Source organism: Ictidomys tridecemlineatus, chromosome 7, assembly GCF_052094955.1.
Source record: "Ictidomys tridecemlineatus isolate mIctTri1 chromosome 7, mIctTri1.hap1, whole genome shotgun sequence".
Taxonomy (NCBI): Eukaryota; Metazoa; Chordata; class Mammalia; order Rodentia; family Sciuridae; genus Ictidomys; species Ictidomys tridecemlineatus.
Genome location: NC_135483.1, coordinates 19,221,788 through 19,239,169, shown reverse-complemented (window position 1 = coordinate 19,239,169; position 17,382 = coordinate 19,221,788). Strand labels below are relative to the sequence as shown.

Sequence of the window (17,382 nt, the reverse complement as noted above, 5' to 3'; positions counted from 1 at the left end):
TTTGGGGATGGAGAAGTGGACCCAGAATGCCTGGAAACAGGAGGACACAGAGACCTTCCGTAGAGCTCAGGGGGGCTGTTTTAGGAGATTTGCCTGAGCCTCGATCCCAGTCCCTGGGAGAGAGTGGTTCGCTCCCGGTGCACTACACAGAGCTGCAGTGCGTACCTGGGGCGGTCGCCAGGTCTTAAGGGAAGAGGGTGTGTGGCGGGGGCCGGGCTCCGCTGCTTCTTTTGTGGGGGCGGGGATGCGGGAGAGGAGGAGGCGAGAAAGTGGGGGGCGCTAGGGGCTTGGGCCTGCCTCCCACCTCCTCACCTCCCGCCCCCAAGGCCACCGTCCGCTTTATAATTGGCTGCCCGTAGCCCTTCCTTTTTCTCTTATCTGATCCTGGGCACACAGCGGGAGCGAAGCGCTGCGGAGGCGGAGGCACCTCGGGGCGGCGGGGAGTGGGAGCGGGAGAGGGAGAGGGACAAGAAGAGGGAGAAAGGCTAATAGAAAAAAAATTTAAAAAGAAAAAAGAAAAAAAAAAAAAGAGAGGGAAGCGAACAAGGAACCGTGCGTTGCGGTGCGCCACTGGGAACCAACTCCAGGAGGATCTTCCTTAGTCGCCAAGAGGTTTCCAGCCTGGGCTGGAAGCTTGCCTTGCACAGGTCAGTTCGACTTTCTCTGCTCTTTTTTGGCTTGGCTTTGAAAAGACTCCTCTCGAGAAAGGAAAAGTGGAGAGAGCGAGCCACCTGCAGACGCAGTGCAATTCCCTGGACCTTGTCTGAACTCGCGCGCTCCCAGGATGGCGTGGGGATCCTTGTGGTGGGACAGGACCATGCGCCCAGATACCTCTTCGCCAGGCTCTCTAGGCAGCGAGATGAGTGGCTCTGCGAGATGAGTGTGCGGTGACAGTGGAGATACTGTTGCTCCTGGGTGCTTCTCCCTGTGCTTGCTCGCGCGCGGCTGAAGAAGCCGAATTTGGCTGCGGGAAGGTGGAGTCTCCAGTATGTAGAAGGGGTTTAGTAAAGGCGACTATATAGCGGACAAGGGGCTTAGTGATTTGTCTTGAAGAGTTGTGTGTGCATAGTGAACACACTGTTCTTATTTAGTCTGTATTTGGTGTAGTTTGGGAGATCATGGAGATCATGGGAAGCAACACTCACGCAACCATCCTCTGTACTGTCACAGATTTGGGTAGCCAAGGACCAGGTGCTGGAAGCAAAGGGGAGCAACCAGGCAGAACTTAATGATGGAGGATGGCGGCGCTGATGTGCTCCTCCATGTCTCTGCTGCAGGAAACCTGGACACAGTATGCTTTGCTTTGGTGTCTGAATCAAGGAGGTTGTGGCTTTGAGCTGAAGTGCACTTCCATGCTCTGATATTGGAGGACCCTTTTTGCCTAGCTTCTTCTTCCCTCACTTCTTTTCTTGCATTCCTCTGGATCTCTCCCAACTTTATGTCCTCTAGTATGCAGCACCTGGGTGGAGAACCCGGACTTTGGCTCACAGTGCGCACAGCACAGGCTGAGCAGGGTAACAGCTAGCTCAAGAGCAGCGGTATGTGTCCTTAGAGTAAACTTAGTCACCGGCCAGGACCTGGAGGCCTCCTGCAAATTTGAGACTACAGGCGCTGAATTCTAGGGGAAGCATGTCTGATGTGGCAAAAGCCAAGGGTTGCTCAGCTAAGATCCACGCTGGCTTTGGACCTGGCCTTAGGGAAAGGGTCCAAATGAAGCTTGTGTATAGCTCTCACAGGGGCCTGATTTTCCCTGAACATTGTTTCTGGGGGTTGCTGTCGACAGTTCCATTCCTTCTGAAAGTTTTGGACTCCCTTCTGTAAGTTTTGGAGAGTCCCCTGCTGGCTGCAGCTAAAGGGGTAGGGGTGGGGTGGAAAAGAGGGGAATATGGTGGCTCAATGGAGAGCAGACATGAAAATGAGTTTTCCTGATTCCCCTTGATAGAAGCATAGGACCCTCTCATAGACAGAGGGCCAGGAGGGCACTTTGCATTTGCAGCATGTGGTCAAGAGGCCAGTTGCCAGTTTAGTCCAGGGAAAGGCTTAAGCTGCTTGCAACAAGGAGACTTGTGTTTGATTGCTAACAAGTAGTTCAGTGCTGCACGCAGAGAGCTTGCTGGGCAGTTTAGAATGAATGAATGAATGGAATTTGGATTTTTTTTTGTTGTTGTTGTTCCAAAGAGCAAATTTGGATGAATCACCTCTGAACATGGATCCAGTGACTTGCTTGTTGTAAGATAGACTTTGGGATAGTTTTGTTAAAAAAAAAAATCTTTATTGAGAAATAATTCCCATACCTAACAATTTGCCCCATTAAATTATACAATGCAATGATGCAATGGTTTTTAGTATATTCAACTATATTAGTATATTGTGCAACTATCACCATAATTTAAGAACACTTTAGTACCCCCAAAGAAATACCTGTTCGCAGAATGATATACCTACAGTAGAACTAACACAGGATTATATACCTATATGCCTGTAACTGTGGAGTAAGCAGTGACTCTACAATTCTTCTTAATATGCCACCCTGGCTCTGTGGTTTTCATAGGAATGGATTATACCGTATGTGGTTTTCTGTGACTGATTCTTTTGACTAGCAAGACATTCTCAGGCTTCATCCATGATGCATAGCATATATTTTACTCTCTCCATATCAGTGGGCACCCGTCCTTGTGCTTGAGGAGGCTTGAGCCAGAATGGACCTGGACCTCCACTGTAGCCCTGACCTCCTGTAGGTCCCTTTGAAGGAGAGGAGCCACAATGGTGAGGCCTCTTAGTAATTCCCTGGGCAGGATTCCTTGGAACCTATCAGGGTTCCTGGAGCAGTTTTGGATGGGTCCCTGGCTTCAGGATTGATGGGAGGAGCTCTTTGGCCCTTCTCCTGTTGTTAACAGTCCAGCTGAAGATTTCAGAAAACGCTTGGGGCCTCCCCATGCTTCTCAGACTCAGCCAGGGTCAGCCTTACGAATGGGCTGAGCAAACTGATGTTATTTAAGGGGTACTCGGGAGAGCCCCCAGCCTGTGAAGAAAGACCCCTTGGGGTGTTCTCCCTTTGGATCTAAAATATTTCCCAGGGTCCCCTAGTAAAAGGTCTTGTGCTTATTTTCAGTTGCCAGTCTCTGCAGTGATGTGACTAGAGCCACATTTGCCATCAGTCTTATCCAAGTTCAGCCAAATGACTGCTGTTTTCCTGGCGGACGGAGTATATACTAAGATTCCTTTAAAGAGACAAGAGCCGCCTTGAATTGCTGCAGGATGAGGCATGACTATTTTAAAAAAACTCCAAGTTAACAAATTATCTGGGATTATGGCAGTTTGTGGAGAACAAAATTATTGGAAATGAGACATAAGATGAGTCCCCCAGGGGAACTGGCATTGGAGTGGGGGCAAGGGGAATGGAAAGAGAATTGACAAAAATAAATTTTCTTCTTGGGACATTTGCCCCCAGATAGTGCTGAATATCAGGAAAACAATCATTCTCCTTTACTTTTCCTATAAGTAAATAAAAAGTGGCAGGCATCCACTTTTTTAATTCTTCTATATACACTAAACTTTGAGTGGGAACTGCTTCTTGTTTCCATGGGGGTGACTGGTGTGTCTCTCTGTGTGTGATTGTGTGTAAGAAATTGTGCTACTCATCTTTCTGTTACTATAACAAAATGCCTGAGATAACAAACTTATATAACAGAGAAAATGTTTATAGTAGCTTGCAGTGATAGGGGTTCTAGCCCATGAGCAGCTGGCCCTCTTCTTTTGAGCCTGTAGTGAGATACAGGAGAGCAAAATTACCTATGTCACAGGTCTGAGAGTTAAGAGAGAGAGAAAGAGAGGAGGGAACCAGGTTCTCACAACCCCCTTCAAGGGCACACTCCAATGACCTTAAGACCTTCCACTATGCCCCTCCTCCTCATGTTTGTACCACCTCCCAATAATACACCCTGAGGACCAAGCCTTTAACCCGTGGGCCCTTGGGGCACATTTATGATCCAAAACATAGCAGAAATCTCAACATAGTTATTTGTTAGGTATCTGTCCTTTTCTCTTTTAGAATCACACTTGTCTTTCATGTACTTGGAGGAGTAACTATTCCTCCTTTAGTGATGAAACCACTGAGCTTCATGGAGATAAAAAAAAAAACTTTTGTGGGATTAAGATGAAGATGATTAAGAAAAGTCTATATGGAAATTTAGACCCAGATCACATTGGACACTGTCTTGAACAGCTTCCCTGACGGGGGAGTCACTTGTGATTGAAAGTGGCTTGGGAATGATGGAACCGAGGCCACCCAATCTGGGAGCTGGAGCAGAGGATGGAAGGCAGACAGATAGGAGGGAGATGTCAGCTTGCTGTGTCTGTGCTCTTACGCACGTCCCTTTACATCTCTAGTTTTTATTTTCCCATCTGGAAAACACGGATAACAATAGGCACTTTATAGGGTGGTTTAAGGTGACTTAGTACAGAGCCTGGGAGACAACAATGGGTTCTCTTTTCTCCTGCTTCTTTTTCTTCTTTTCACTTAAAATTTCTTTTCACTATTTTCTTTCCTGCCTCCACTGTTTTGTGGACATAATGAATAGAAAGGAGAGTGTATGGGAAGTTCTAAGACTCTAAGCTAAGGTGTAGAGCTTAGAGTCTCCATTTCCTCAAGGTCATATTTTTATCAGTGGCCTTGTTGCACTTTCTGCCCGAGGGCTTTTGGTGGCACTCTCCTGGTGGGTGTCTTCAACTTTGAATTTTAGGGAGCAGTGTCGGATCTCTTTCCTCCCAAGAATTGCCTTGTGAAAACTGGTCCAGAGGGAGGCTGGACTTTGCCAAATCTGTTAGAAATGTCTTAGGACACATCTGTCTAGGGGCAGTCAGGAGACCGTTAATGGAATGAAGATCTGTTCCTTTCTGTCTCTGCTTTTGCAAAGAGGAGAATACTGAATTGATCTCCAAAAATGATATTCTACTGATGATTTTTTTTTACTCTGCTTTTCCTACACCCTCTGGTCCTGCCTTCTATCATGTACTGGCATTGTGCTAAACTTTCAAATTGGTTAAGTAGAAATGAATAGAATCAGTTACAGTACAGTATTAGATGCTACAGAATGGGAGATAAAGGTTACTCCTATAGGAACCAGAAAACAAAAGCAAAAACATTTGATCCCAAATGCGGAGGATCAGGGAATTCTTCCTGAAGGAAAAGATGTCTGAGATGAGAAGCCCAGCTACCTTTTATACTGAGTATAAGAGATTTGGTTACAAATAAAAATCTCCCATTTCTTTGAAAGAGGCTCTATGTCAGTCCTTAAAAACAGAAAGGGTGGGGGAGGGTGGGTAGAAGCCAGATGATGGAACATTCCTGTGTCAGGGAAGTGTCAGTCCAATTTGCCTTACTTTTGGAATAGCTCTGGCTCCCATCACATAGAATTTAGAGCATCTAGTTTGAGACTGCTGGAGCAGATGCATTTCTGAGGCTAATGTGCAGTCAAATGTCATGCATTTGAGTAACTCATAGGACTGCTGACTTAATAGGGTCTTTCTGTCATTTAGAAAAAGTCAGCCCCTCCGGGTCCATGCCGTTGGGAGAAGAAAGCATCAGTGGGTAGCAGAGCTCTGAACTGAGGCACACACTGGCAAGGAGAGTGCTAATTTCAAGTGTCATTACCCTAAACCAAGAACAAATTGTGCAGTACCTCAGCTTTGGACTGTGTGTGCGTCAGCCCTGAGCATCCAAACATTGCTAATTAAATCATTATTCATTGGTTGCCCATTATGTATGTGAATTTGTTTTATTATGAGTTAAACTTCCTATCTAGAGGTGTGGTAGTGTCCAATATCCAGACAGTAAGAACAATTACCATGGCCATGGAGTTAACTGGAGAGTTGCAATGGGATGGAGAACAGATGCATTCATTGGAGGCCTGGTTAGTGCTACTGCTAGCTGGTGCCCACGGGAATTGCTACCTGCTCCTGATGAGATAAAATTGTGTCAGGATACAAATCAAATAGATTGCTAAGCACGCTGTTGGTTCAGCTGAGGTATTTTTTTCATGGTAAAGCTTTCCTAATGAAGGAAACAGGGAAATTCTTCTATTTATATTTTGGAGTAAGCACCTTGTCTCACTGTAACAGCAACAGTTTAGAGACTGGCTCTTTGAAGTAGTGCCCATTGTGGGGACAGAGGTCTGTATCTGGTGAGGACCCTTGTGTTCTCTGCCTCTCATCCTCTTCTTTACCATTTCTCTTTCTCTTCTCCCCTTTCTCACTACCACTTTACTATTTCCTTTCTCTTCCCTTTTGATGTTTCTCTCTTGTGCAAAAATTATCGTGAATTTGAGCTTTTTGTCTTTTTAAAAGCAAAACCAGGAGAGCCTCAATACCCAAGGTAAGAAATGAGAATGGAAAACAATCACAACATTACTGGCAATTTAAAACTTTGGTAATTAAAATAAGTATATTCCAATAAATTACAAAAACTGGACAAAATAGAAATCATTAAGATTTATCCTAGGTTATATAGAAATTATAAATAAATAGGCTCAAAACGTGAAAAAGTTGTTAAAACCTTATCTCCCTCAAAATACCAAATCCTATGATTTTTGCAATAGCATACTAACAAAAAGGTGAAAGCCCAATGATACCAATGTCTTCTTACTACAGCTATCCCATCATATGGTATGTAGAAAAAGGAAAACTTTTTGTAAAACCACAAAAATAAAACTAATATAAAAACTTGATAGCATAATAAAAAATGAAGCTATTGACTAATCTCACTTACTGGTCAATATAGTTGTTAATAGTATATTAACAAAGAAGGCCCAGTAATACATCAAAAGAATAATCCACAGTGATCAAGCTGAGATCATATTTTCAAATAAAAGTTTAGTATTAGAAATTGATTAACATAATTCATTGTAATGATAGATTAAAGGGAAAAAAATCACATTGATTCTCTCTATAGCCCACTACAAAAATTTAGCATTTTTTCAGACTGATGATAAGGTCTACACAGATGGCTATTTACTTAACATGATACATCTATATCAGTATATATATGTTTGTCTTCTATCTGCCTGTGTAACCACGTATTATTAAAACCAAAGTCATGTTAAAGAAGCATTTCTATGAAAAACAAGAACAAGACAAGATGTCCACTATTAATATTTTGGAAATAGTAGCCAAAGCAGAAAATTTAGAATGTATAGGAAAGATATCATTTGCAGAAAACGTTTAGGAAACCAACTGTTATACTTTGACAAATGTTAAGCTATTATAAATACTAAAAACCTTTACTAAAGTGATAGATTACAAAACTAATATTAAAATAAACAGTTTTATTAAGCAACAACTTGTTTAAAATCTGGTTAAAGAAAAACCTATTTATGCTGTGAACAGTGGCACAGGAGAATCACAAGTTCAAAGTCAGGCTCAGTAACTTAGTGAGGTCCTAAGCAACACAGTGAAACCCTGTTTCAAAATAAAAAATAAAAAAGGGATGGGGATGTGGCTCAGTGGTTGACTGTCCCTGGATTCAGTCCTTGGTTAAAAAAAGAAAAGAAAAACATTTATATATATAAAATCTAGAAATAAATTCAATTGCCAAATTTATAAGTTTAAATATATAAAATGCCTGTGAGAAAATGCAAACAGTTTGAATAAAGAGAAATATACCAATCTTGATAGATGAAATATTCTTTAAAAAGTTACTGTATTTAAATTGATCTGATTTAACTTAATCCCAATTTTGAGGAATTTCAGTAACAAGAATAGTCAGAATGTTTAAAAGAAGATATTAAAGATATCATAAAATTTTGATATTTACATTATTTGGTAGTCAGTCATGAATGGATAGATCAATAGAAAATAAGATCTAACAGTTCTAACCTATATATAAAAGACAGAGTTTTTCATAATTGGTATGGGAATAATTGGCTGGACACCAAGGGGGAAAAAAGCTAAAATCTTTATATTTACATCAAAATGAATTCTAGTAACTAAATATTTAAGTGTAAAAATTGAATACATAAGAATAATAAGAGAAAATATGGGAAATGCTATAGTTCTATTTATTTGGGGCTCTTATATAGAAATAGAATTGACTTTTGACTACTGATCTATGTCCTTCAGCCTTTCTAAATTTACTTACTAGATCAAATAGGTTTTAATTTTTTTCATAGACTTTTTTAGGTTTTCTATGTAAATAATCATGTTAATTGTGATAAATCACCTTTACTTCTTTCTTCTCATTCTTTTATTTTTATTTTTTCTGTCTTATTGCACTGGATAAAACCTCTAGTACAATGATCAATGAAAATGGAAATAGTTAACATCCTTGTCTATTCTTGGTCTTAGAAGGATAGAATTCATTATTTCACCATTAAATATGATAATAGCAATGAGTTTTTCATAGATCCCCTTATCATATTGAAGAAGGCCCTTTTATTCTTAGTTTACTGAATTTCTTTTTAATTTTGAGAGGGTATTGATTTTTCTCAAATCCTTTCTTTGTATTTATTAAGATGATTGTTTTTGTCTGTTAACATGATAAATGATATTGATTTTAAAATATTGAATCAACATTTACATTCCTGAAAATAAATCCCACTTGGTCATGATTATTATCATTTTTTTATATATTGTTGAGAACATTATTTGAGAACAACATTCCTTTTGTAAGAATTTTGTATCTATGGTCATGAGGGATATTTTTATTTTATATAGTGATACTTTGTTATGATAGAAAGGTTATACTAGTCTTTACCTTTTTTTTCTAAGAGTAAGTAAGATTGATATTATGTCTTCCCTAAATATTTCATAGAATTTACCAGTGAAACTGTCTGGGGCCATAACTTTCTTTGTGAGAATAATTTTAATAAAAATCCAATCTTCATAATACATATAGGACTGCTTGGATTTTCCATTTCTTCATGTATCTCTTTCAGCAAATTGAGTTTTCAACAGTTTTTTCTACTAAATTGTTGATTTAAATTGTTTATTTAATAACATACATTTAGTATGTTTCCCTTTTTAACAATCAGCTTTTAGTTTGTGAAATAGGTAGCAATATCTTTTTTTTTATTTCTTGAATTGTTGATTGTGTTTTCTATCTAGGTGTGTTTCTTGATCACACTCTAGAGGTTTATGATTTTTATTAATATTTCAAAGAAGCAAATTCTGATTTTTTTAATTTTCAATTAGTTTTATATATCTTTAATTTTTACTTTTATCTTTGTTTATATTCTCTATCAAATTAATTTCGATTTAATTTGGTCTTCTTTTGCTGGCTTCTTCAAGTGGAAAGTTAGAGCATTGATTTAAAATCTTTTTATACAAATATTTAAGCCTATTAATTTCTCTCTAATTCTTTAGTTACATTTCACAATTTTTTAAATGAATTTTGTTTTAACTTTTATTCTTTTTGAAATATTTAAAAATTTCCAATGTTCTTTCCTCTTCAACCCATGTATTATCTAGAAGCAGTTGTTATATCCCAAATATTTTGAACTTATATTTTCTTTATCAATAATTATTTTAAACTTAATTCTTTTGTCAGAAAGCATACTCTGTATTTCAGTTTCTTGACATTTATTGTGCCTCATTTTATGGTACAGAGTCTTCCCTATTTGGTTAAATTTTCTTGATACACTTAAAAAATGCACATTTTGCAGTTGTTAGAAATATTATTCAATAAATATCAATTAGTTGATGGAGTTGTTCACATTTTTACTAATATTTTGCCTATCTGTTCAATTCCTCAAAAGAGTGTTAAATCTCCAATTTCACTTATGATTTCTTTATTCCTACCAGTTTGGGCTTCATATTTTCTAGTATTAAGTGCATACATTTATCACTGAGTTGTTCTGATTAATCCTATATCATTCTAAAATGTCCAGGGTTTGAGGGGGGTGGTTTATGCAGTTTTGGCCCTTCCTGCAATGTGGCTCACTCTTTTCTGACATTTCCATTCTCACTTTTCTTTTCTCTGGTATTTATGAACTCTGCCCTTTGACACTTCGTGCTAACAAGACTGCTGTGCCTTCTGCCTGGGTATAGGGAAAAGATGTCAGTAGCCACTTCATGGGCAATGGAGAGTTTCCTCAGGAGGAGATAGACTAACAGCTAAGCTGACAGTAATAAAAGTAGATTTTCTTTGTTCCTTCCTAATTCATTTTTATCATTTTCTTCTTCTATGTTATGATGCTAACAGATCATGACATTATCAGATGGGTAATAATTAATGGTTTCCATCAGGACTTATTAAAATTTTTTTATTGGGACATTATAATTATACATAATAGTGGGATTCATTGTAACATAGTTATATGTGCACGTAATATAATGTGGGGTTGTGGTTCAGTGGTAGAGCACTTGCCCAGCACGTGTGAGGCACTGGGTTCAATCCCCAGCAATATATATATATATATATATATATATATATATATATATCCTAAATAAACAAAGTAAAGGTAAACTATCTATCTATCTATCTATCTATCTATCTATCTATCTATCTATCTATCTATCTATGTAATGCAGTTGATTTCTTTCCCTAGTACCTGCCCTTTCTCTCCTCTCTTCCCTGTCCTTCTTCCTCTACTCCTCTGGTTCCAGGGCTTATTTTTAAGAAGATCTCATTAGCTAATCCTGAAAATGTTCTTTATGATTCTATCAGTGAGGAGGGTGGTATTTTCAGTAGAGAGAAGAAATAAGGAATACCCAAAATGTATGATACTAGGTTGGGCCTATTGTTGTTGCTGTTACTGTTTTTTTTTTTTTTAAATTTTTAATGCTTCCTGACCTAGATCATTAATTGACTATAAAGTTCTACCATAAAGTGAATATTAAAATATTAAAAATCTACTTGGGGAAGGCAATTTAGAGGCCATATGACCACTGCCCCAAGTTCTAACATCTCTTATGGATAAAAACTTACCCATCCTATGTCTCCAAACTTATAATAAAAGAAAATAAATTCAGCACAGTGGCACACCCCTGTAATTCCAACAACTTGGGAGGCTGAGGCAGGAGGATTGCAAGTTCAAGGCCAGCCTCATCAATTTAGGAAGATCCTGTCTCAAAATAAAAAAGGACTAGGGATTTAGCTCAGTGGTAGAGTGCCCCTGGGTTCAATTCCCAGTAGCAGTAAACAAATACACATACAATTCTTACTGTTAAAATTAGAATTTGGATTTGGATCATACCACTTTTTCAAGTTTTGTTGTCAAATCTGCACAAAAGAAACCAGTTTTATCTTTTCAAGTATATGAAGAAATCTGTTAGGTGCCTCTGATTCTTAGTTTTCCTAGGTTGAAAGCCTGCTTAATTATTACCTTTCCTTCAAACTTTGTTTGCATGAACTTGTCAACTAACTACTAAGTCTTCTTCTAAGCCAGTGCATTGCTCATAAGTCAGGTTTCCCACATTTTCATACAGTTGATTTTTTAAAACCTCTATAGATCTCTCCTCTGGAGAGTGATAAAAATGGATAGGAATGTATTTCAAAAAATCTAAAGCAAGTCACTCATGCAAATAATTGATGTGCCTGTACTCATGTGAATCTTCAGTTTCTGCTTAAGCCTTTCTGCCAAGTAAGTTCTATAACCTTAATATGATGGAGGAATAAAAAGTCTTTTGTTCCTTCTGTCCTTCCTTCTTTAGCATCTGCCAACTAACAAATTCATTGGTTATTATTTTACTCTTTCTTTTGTGTTCTTGCAGCCTGTTGCTGACATCTCTACCAATTAGAACATTTTGAGTGCTACTCTATCAAATCATCTTAAAGATAGATATTATCTTCTACATTTTACTGATAAACAATCATAGAGTAGTTAAACCAGTTAGTTAAGGACCCCAGCAGATTATTGCCAGAACTGTCCTCCTAACTCCCACTTAGGGGTTAGAGGTGATGGCCTGCATCTTGTTGCGGGGTTCTTTCTTCTTCTTGCCAAGGGTATAAGCCACCTGAGAAATTAAAGTCTAGAATAACTAGTGAAGCACAAAAGACAAAGAGTCCGAAATATATTTTCAAAAGCAGAGCCCTGATAGGTTTAGTCCACAAGGGAGCTGGAACTAGACAAAAGACAAAATGGCTCCTGTGGTTTATTTAAGGGGGTACATCAAAGGCAGGGATAAGGTTTCAAGGGCAGAGTCTTGCTTTGTGATATCTTGCAGTCAGCAGGTTGATTGGCATCATGGCAGGTCCCCATCTCAGGTGCTGTGTGGGACATGGCAGAGCTGGATAGTAATTCACAATATCTCTGGGCAATCTTACCCAGAGGAAATGTCCACTGGTAGTTCCCAGACACCACATGTTCCTATTCAGTAGCCTTCCCTGCGCGGTGGCCCACGCACAGCCCATGGATGGCTCTCGACAACCCACTTTTCCATTCATACCATCTGTGCTAACTTTCCTTTGTATTTCATTCTTATTTCATTTAGTTTTTCAACATGTTTACTTATAGTCTTCCTTCTCAACTAAGTTGCAAGTGAGCTCCCTAAAGGGAACACATGGCATAAGGTTTTGTGTCTTCTTTAGTACCAAGTACAATGCTTTTGTTATATGAAGGACTCTCAGTAAGTAATTGTTGGAATGAAGATTCCAATACTTAAAAAACCTCTCAGGGCATAGAGTTTCTGGGTGTGCATGTGCTAGATGGCTAATAGCAAGTTTGTTTACATTTACAGTGTATTTTGGGAAGTGAGAGTCATTGAATACAATGTTGCCCAAGGTTTGTATGTGTACATGTAGATAACTCTGAGAGGTGGGGGATGAAAGAGAGGGAGCTTTACAAAAGCTTTAGAAGAAATATTTGAATGCGTTTTGATAAAAATGGCTGTGTATTAGGTCGGAGGTTTTGTAGATGTCTGGGATCACTGACTAATGGTTGTACTCAAGGTTTTTGCTCCTTATAAAACCTGGCTACACAAATAAAATTACAGATACCAAAAATACAAAATAGAGGCAGAACAAATTAGCATTAATGAGGCTAGTTTTTAAGTTACTGATATTTAAGATTATGACTGCTTTTTGTAAGTTATAAGGAGTTTTTATTACTCTGGATATAAGTAATTTAAAAGATACACAATTTGTGGATAATTTATACCAGTCTGTGGCTTATTTTTCATTTAGGATGTCTTACATTACATATTATCACCTCTCTTCAAATTTAGTTTATACCTCTGAACTCAGAGCTAGGTAGCCATTTCTAGCATGATGCTTTCAAGCAAAATAAAGGTAGATAAATAAATAAATATGAAAACCCAGGGGGGAAAAATCAAGGTAGGATTTCTTGTTTTGTACAGGCTTTTGGGCAAAGTTTCAACAAATTTGACTTTAACATTTTGGTAAACGTTAAAATATCTCACGGCATGTTAGTAGAATTTGGGATTTTTCTTGCCTCTACTTTTCAGTCCAAAAGTTTGGGGACTTGGCAGAAAAGCTTGGGAAGCTAAAATTCCACTTTTTCCAATATGCCATTGCTCATTCTAATTTAAAATAAACAACAAAAAAGAGCAGAATTTAAAGATAGGCTCCACCTACAGTTTTTTTCATGTAAATAATTCTTAGTTCCCCCAACTGTTGCCAAGGCTAATGTAGCATTGATTAATTTGTTTAGTTAGCTCTTAAAGCCAGTGAAAGCAGATTAACTTCCAATGTTATATGTTAATTATTGCTTGGAAACATCTGCACACAGATATTTCAGTGGTTGGATGAGAACAGAGAAAAGACTGTTCACCTGATTATGACTTGGAAAACAATCCTTTAAAGTAATATCATGTGATGTCTGATATGTGTGTCCTGATTCGTGTTTCTATTTTTTTTTTTTTGTGGTATCGAGGATTGAACCCTGGGGTAAACCACTGAGCCATATCCTCAGCCTCTTTTATTTATTATTTTCAGACAGGGTCTTGCCAAGTTGCTTAGGGCCCCATTAAGTTGCTGAGGCTAGCTCTGAACTTGTGATCCTCCTGCCCCAGATTCCCAAACCACTGGGATTATAGGTTTGAGCTACTGACTTGTCCTGAACTTAAATGTGCATACCTGAAACACAAATGTGACCTGTTTCTTTACCTTTCGTCTCATGCCTTGTTCTAGCTGACCCCTCTGGTTATATCACTGGAGACAGATAATTTTAGAAAGAACTTCATTTGAGTTGAGAAAGTGGGTCTACTGTTATATTTTTCCTTGGCTATATGGGATACTACCTGTGTGCCTAGCATATTTACTGATGTACTGATTTGATAGGGCTGAATCTGGCTGCTGCATTTTTTGGACCCCTGTATTCATGCCTTCTGTCTACATACGGGTTGCTCACACCCTTCTGGATAATCCACTAAGCTTGATTTACCTGCCTCTGTAGGGTGAGGGTTCTATGTATGTTCCAGGACTTTTCATGTGGTGTTTTATCAAAACTTCTACACTATTTACTCCATGTCTTCTTTGTCCTAACAAATAATTGGTTTACTAACATGTAATAAATTAAATCAGGCTAAAATTACTTATAGATATTGATTACTTAGTATGTTACCTATTATTTTCAAATTTCTTTATTATTCATTTATTACTCTCTATATACTATGATATTCTGGAATGAAATTTGAATATCAGGCTTAAGTTTTAAATCATATAGCTTTGAAGGTTCACAGAATTGCTTTGGTATATTCATTGTACTAACTCCAGGGTTAAAAAGGAAATTAAAGGTAATATGATGCTGCCAATGCATATTAAGTGGCGAATTAATGTCCTCAACTACAGAATGGCATTATATTAATTAAGGATTAAACAAAAACAGCAATGATAAAAGAACAGCAAAAACTAAAATAAGAAGTGCATAAAAGCATAAGAAAGCAACTACACGTGATAAACACAAATTTTTGGTAAACAAAACAGTACCAACAATTTAGCAAAATAGTTGTTCTAAAATATTGCAAATTGGACAATCTGTAGCTTATTTACATAGGAGGGAAGAGAGAAGTCAGAAAATACCAACTTAATACACACAATATAGCAATAAACAGAAAAAAATTTTAATTGAGAGATAATACAACTATGTGTTAATAAATATGAAAATCCAAATAAAAAGAACAATTTCATGGAAGAATATCCAAACTAGAGCTAAGAAGTAGAAAACCTATGTAAATCTATAAAGAAAGAAACAAACAAAAAATTGAAAAAGTTGTATAAGAATCAGCATCAAAAAATAAAAATAAAAAATACCCCAAACCAAACATGTCCATTTGATGTTCTTATTCCTGTAACTTACAGTTTTTCATAGATAAATCTCAAGCTACTTAAACTATTACAAAACACTGAAAATACAGAAAGCTTTAATTTATTTTCTGAAGCTAGAAATATCTGGATGCCAAAATTTTTTAAGAAAAGGAAATTGAAAGTCAGCATTGGTTATTAATATAAATTTGAAATTAGCTATATGAATTTGACTTTACGTAAAAATGATAACACATTGATACAATGAAGATAAGAGAGGGAGGAGGGCTGTCCAGGTGATTTTAGACTCCAGGAAATTTCTGATTGGTAGTTGTTAAAAGAGATTCTATGGTAATCTGGTGTGTTACTGGCTACACAAATTCAGCCCAGGACTAGGAGTTCAGGCATCAGAACACTCTGTGCAGGAGGCCCCCACAGATGGACAGAACCTTGGAATCCCTGAGACACATCCTTGTCCAAGTCTCTCCTCACAGGGACCCAGCTCTAGTCTTCAAAGCTTTGGATGTTACAGGAATTTGGTTAAAGCAAGCAGCAGCAAAGGGCAGCGTTTCCAAGAGAAGGCATAAGCCATCTCCTGGACTCTTGTGAGTTATGCAATCCTCCTGTGGAGAAGCTATTTTGGCAACCTTGAGTGCTGCTTTAGTTAAGTACAGCAGAGGCCCAATGGGAGGCAGCTCAAGTGGTCCTGATCAAATCCTTCTCCACTGATCCGGCTTGCAGGATCAACCAAGGAATTAATTCATTATGGGAAGTGTTCAGGAAGCAGTCACCTCCTCCTGTGGCACTTTAGATTTGTTGATGACCTGGCATCAGCACTGGACTCTATCTATCCTTTGGAATCAAATGAACACAAGGGAGGCTGCATTTGGAATTTGAGGAGCAATGCGCATTTTGCAACTACTGCATTGGAATGGAATCCTAAAAAATTCCCTTCTGAAACAAAGTGTTCTAAACAGGAATTTATCTCCTAAATTCCCAGCTCTGTGATGAAAAGACACTCAGCTATAAGGCCACGGACTAGATCATGAGGGAGTTAGAAGAAGCCAGGAAAACAGGAGGAGATCTTATGGTTTTACAAAGAAAAGGAAGGAATCCTCAGCCTACCCCTAACTCAGATCCAAAGTAACACTGACACTTCCTGACCTGGGGATATTCAGCTGAACCCAAGGCCATGAGTGACTATCACTATCAAGGTCAGGTCCAAGTGTCCCCAAGAATGTCCCCAAGAAGAGGCCAGATTTAACTTTAGGAGTTTCCTCTAAGGGGGCCATCTATAGCTGCTACATGACACGGTGCTAATCTTCCCCACCCATTCCATTCACAGAATTGAACAGGAATAGGACTCCTACAGGATCCAGCATACCCCTTGGTGACAGTGTTTCACTGCCCTGTACAGACAGAAAGTATGGAAGCAAGCATTGATTAAAATTTATTTCCCATGCTGGGCTCCGACCTAAAGCATAGTTGCTTTGTACCTTACTGGATTATATAACTTGTCTCCAAGAGTGGGCTGGTACAGCATCCCTCAAAAAGAATACCATCCAGGACCGGGAGAAGTAGCATGGTAGCAATTTCCAAAAAATATTTGAGATTAAATAAGCAGTATAGAATTTTTTAAAAAGAAATTCTGGTACAGGGGGAGTTTGGTAGGAAAACAATAAAGTAAAAGGAATGCATAGAAAACGTATCTGGTCCTATAGAGATAGTAGAGGTGACTATGAATTTGACCCCAAATTTCTGACTATTATAAAAAAAAAAGAATATGCTAAATTTCAAGACTGAAACTAAGAAAGATAGAACATGCTAATTTTAAGACTACTATATTATTATAATAATTTTTTAAATTTTTTAATTTGTTCTAATATTAGATTAAATTTTAAGACATATGTTTCAGGAGATGTATAGGTTTTCCTCAGACTGAAAGCTGAGCAGAATTTTCCTCATGGTTCATCTAAAACAGTTCCCTGTTTCTTATTCACCATAAAATGTATTGAGCCCTCTCTGAATATAAAGATGATTCTAAGTACATCTTTTTAATCTCCGTGGACAGGACTCAGAATTTCTCCTCCATAATGACCTGAAATAGAATTTTAGTGTATGGGTGGACCTTGAAGATTAATAGCAAATGATGTCCTTTTTGACCCTTTCCCTTCCCTCCTTCTCTC

The 17,382-nt window shown here is 38.1% G+C and overlaps 1 protein-coding gene and 1 pseudogene across 6 annotated transcripts in view; both read left to right on the top strand.

The window, feature by feature from the left end:
- The first annotated feature begins 255 nt into the window (after window positions 1-255).
- Col14a1 (collagen type XIV alpha 1 chain) overlaps window positions 256-17,382 on the top strand; it is a 201,287-nt gene continuing 184,160 nt past the window's right edge. For 4 of the 6 annotated variants that reach the window (XM_078016744.1, XM_013357064.4, XM_013357058.4 and 1 more), the window contains exon 1: window positions 257-647. The gene's annotated coding sequence lies outside the window, so the exon portion shown is untranslated. Of the gene's footprint in view, window positions 648-17,382 lie in introns of all 6 variants that reach the window. The other 2 variants (XM_078016743.1, XM_013357075.4) reach the window with 1 other exon arrangement.
- Window positions 15,509-16,392, top strand: LOC144365357 (protein limb expression 1 homolog pseudogene; annotated as a pseudogene).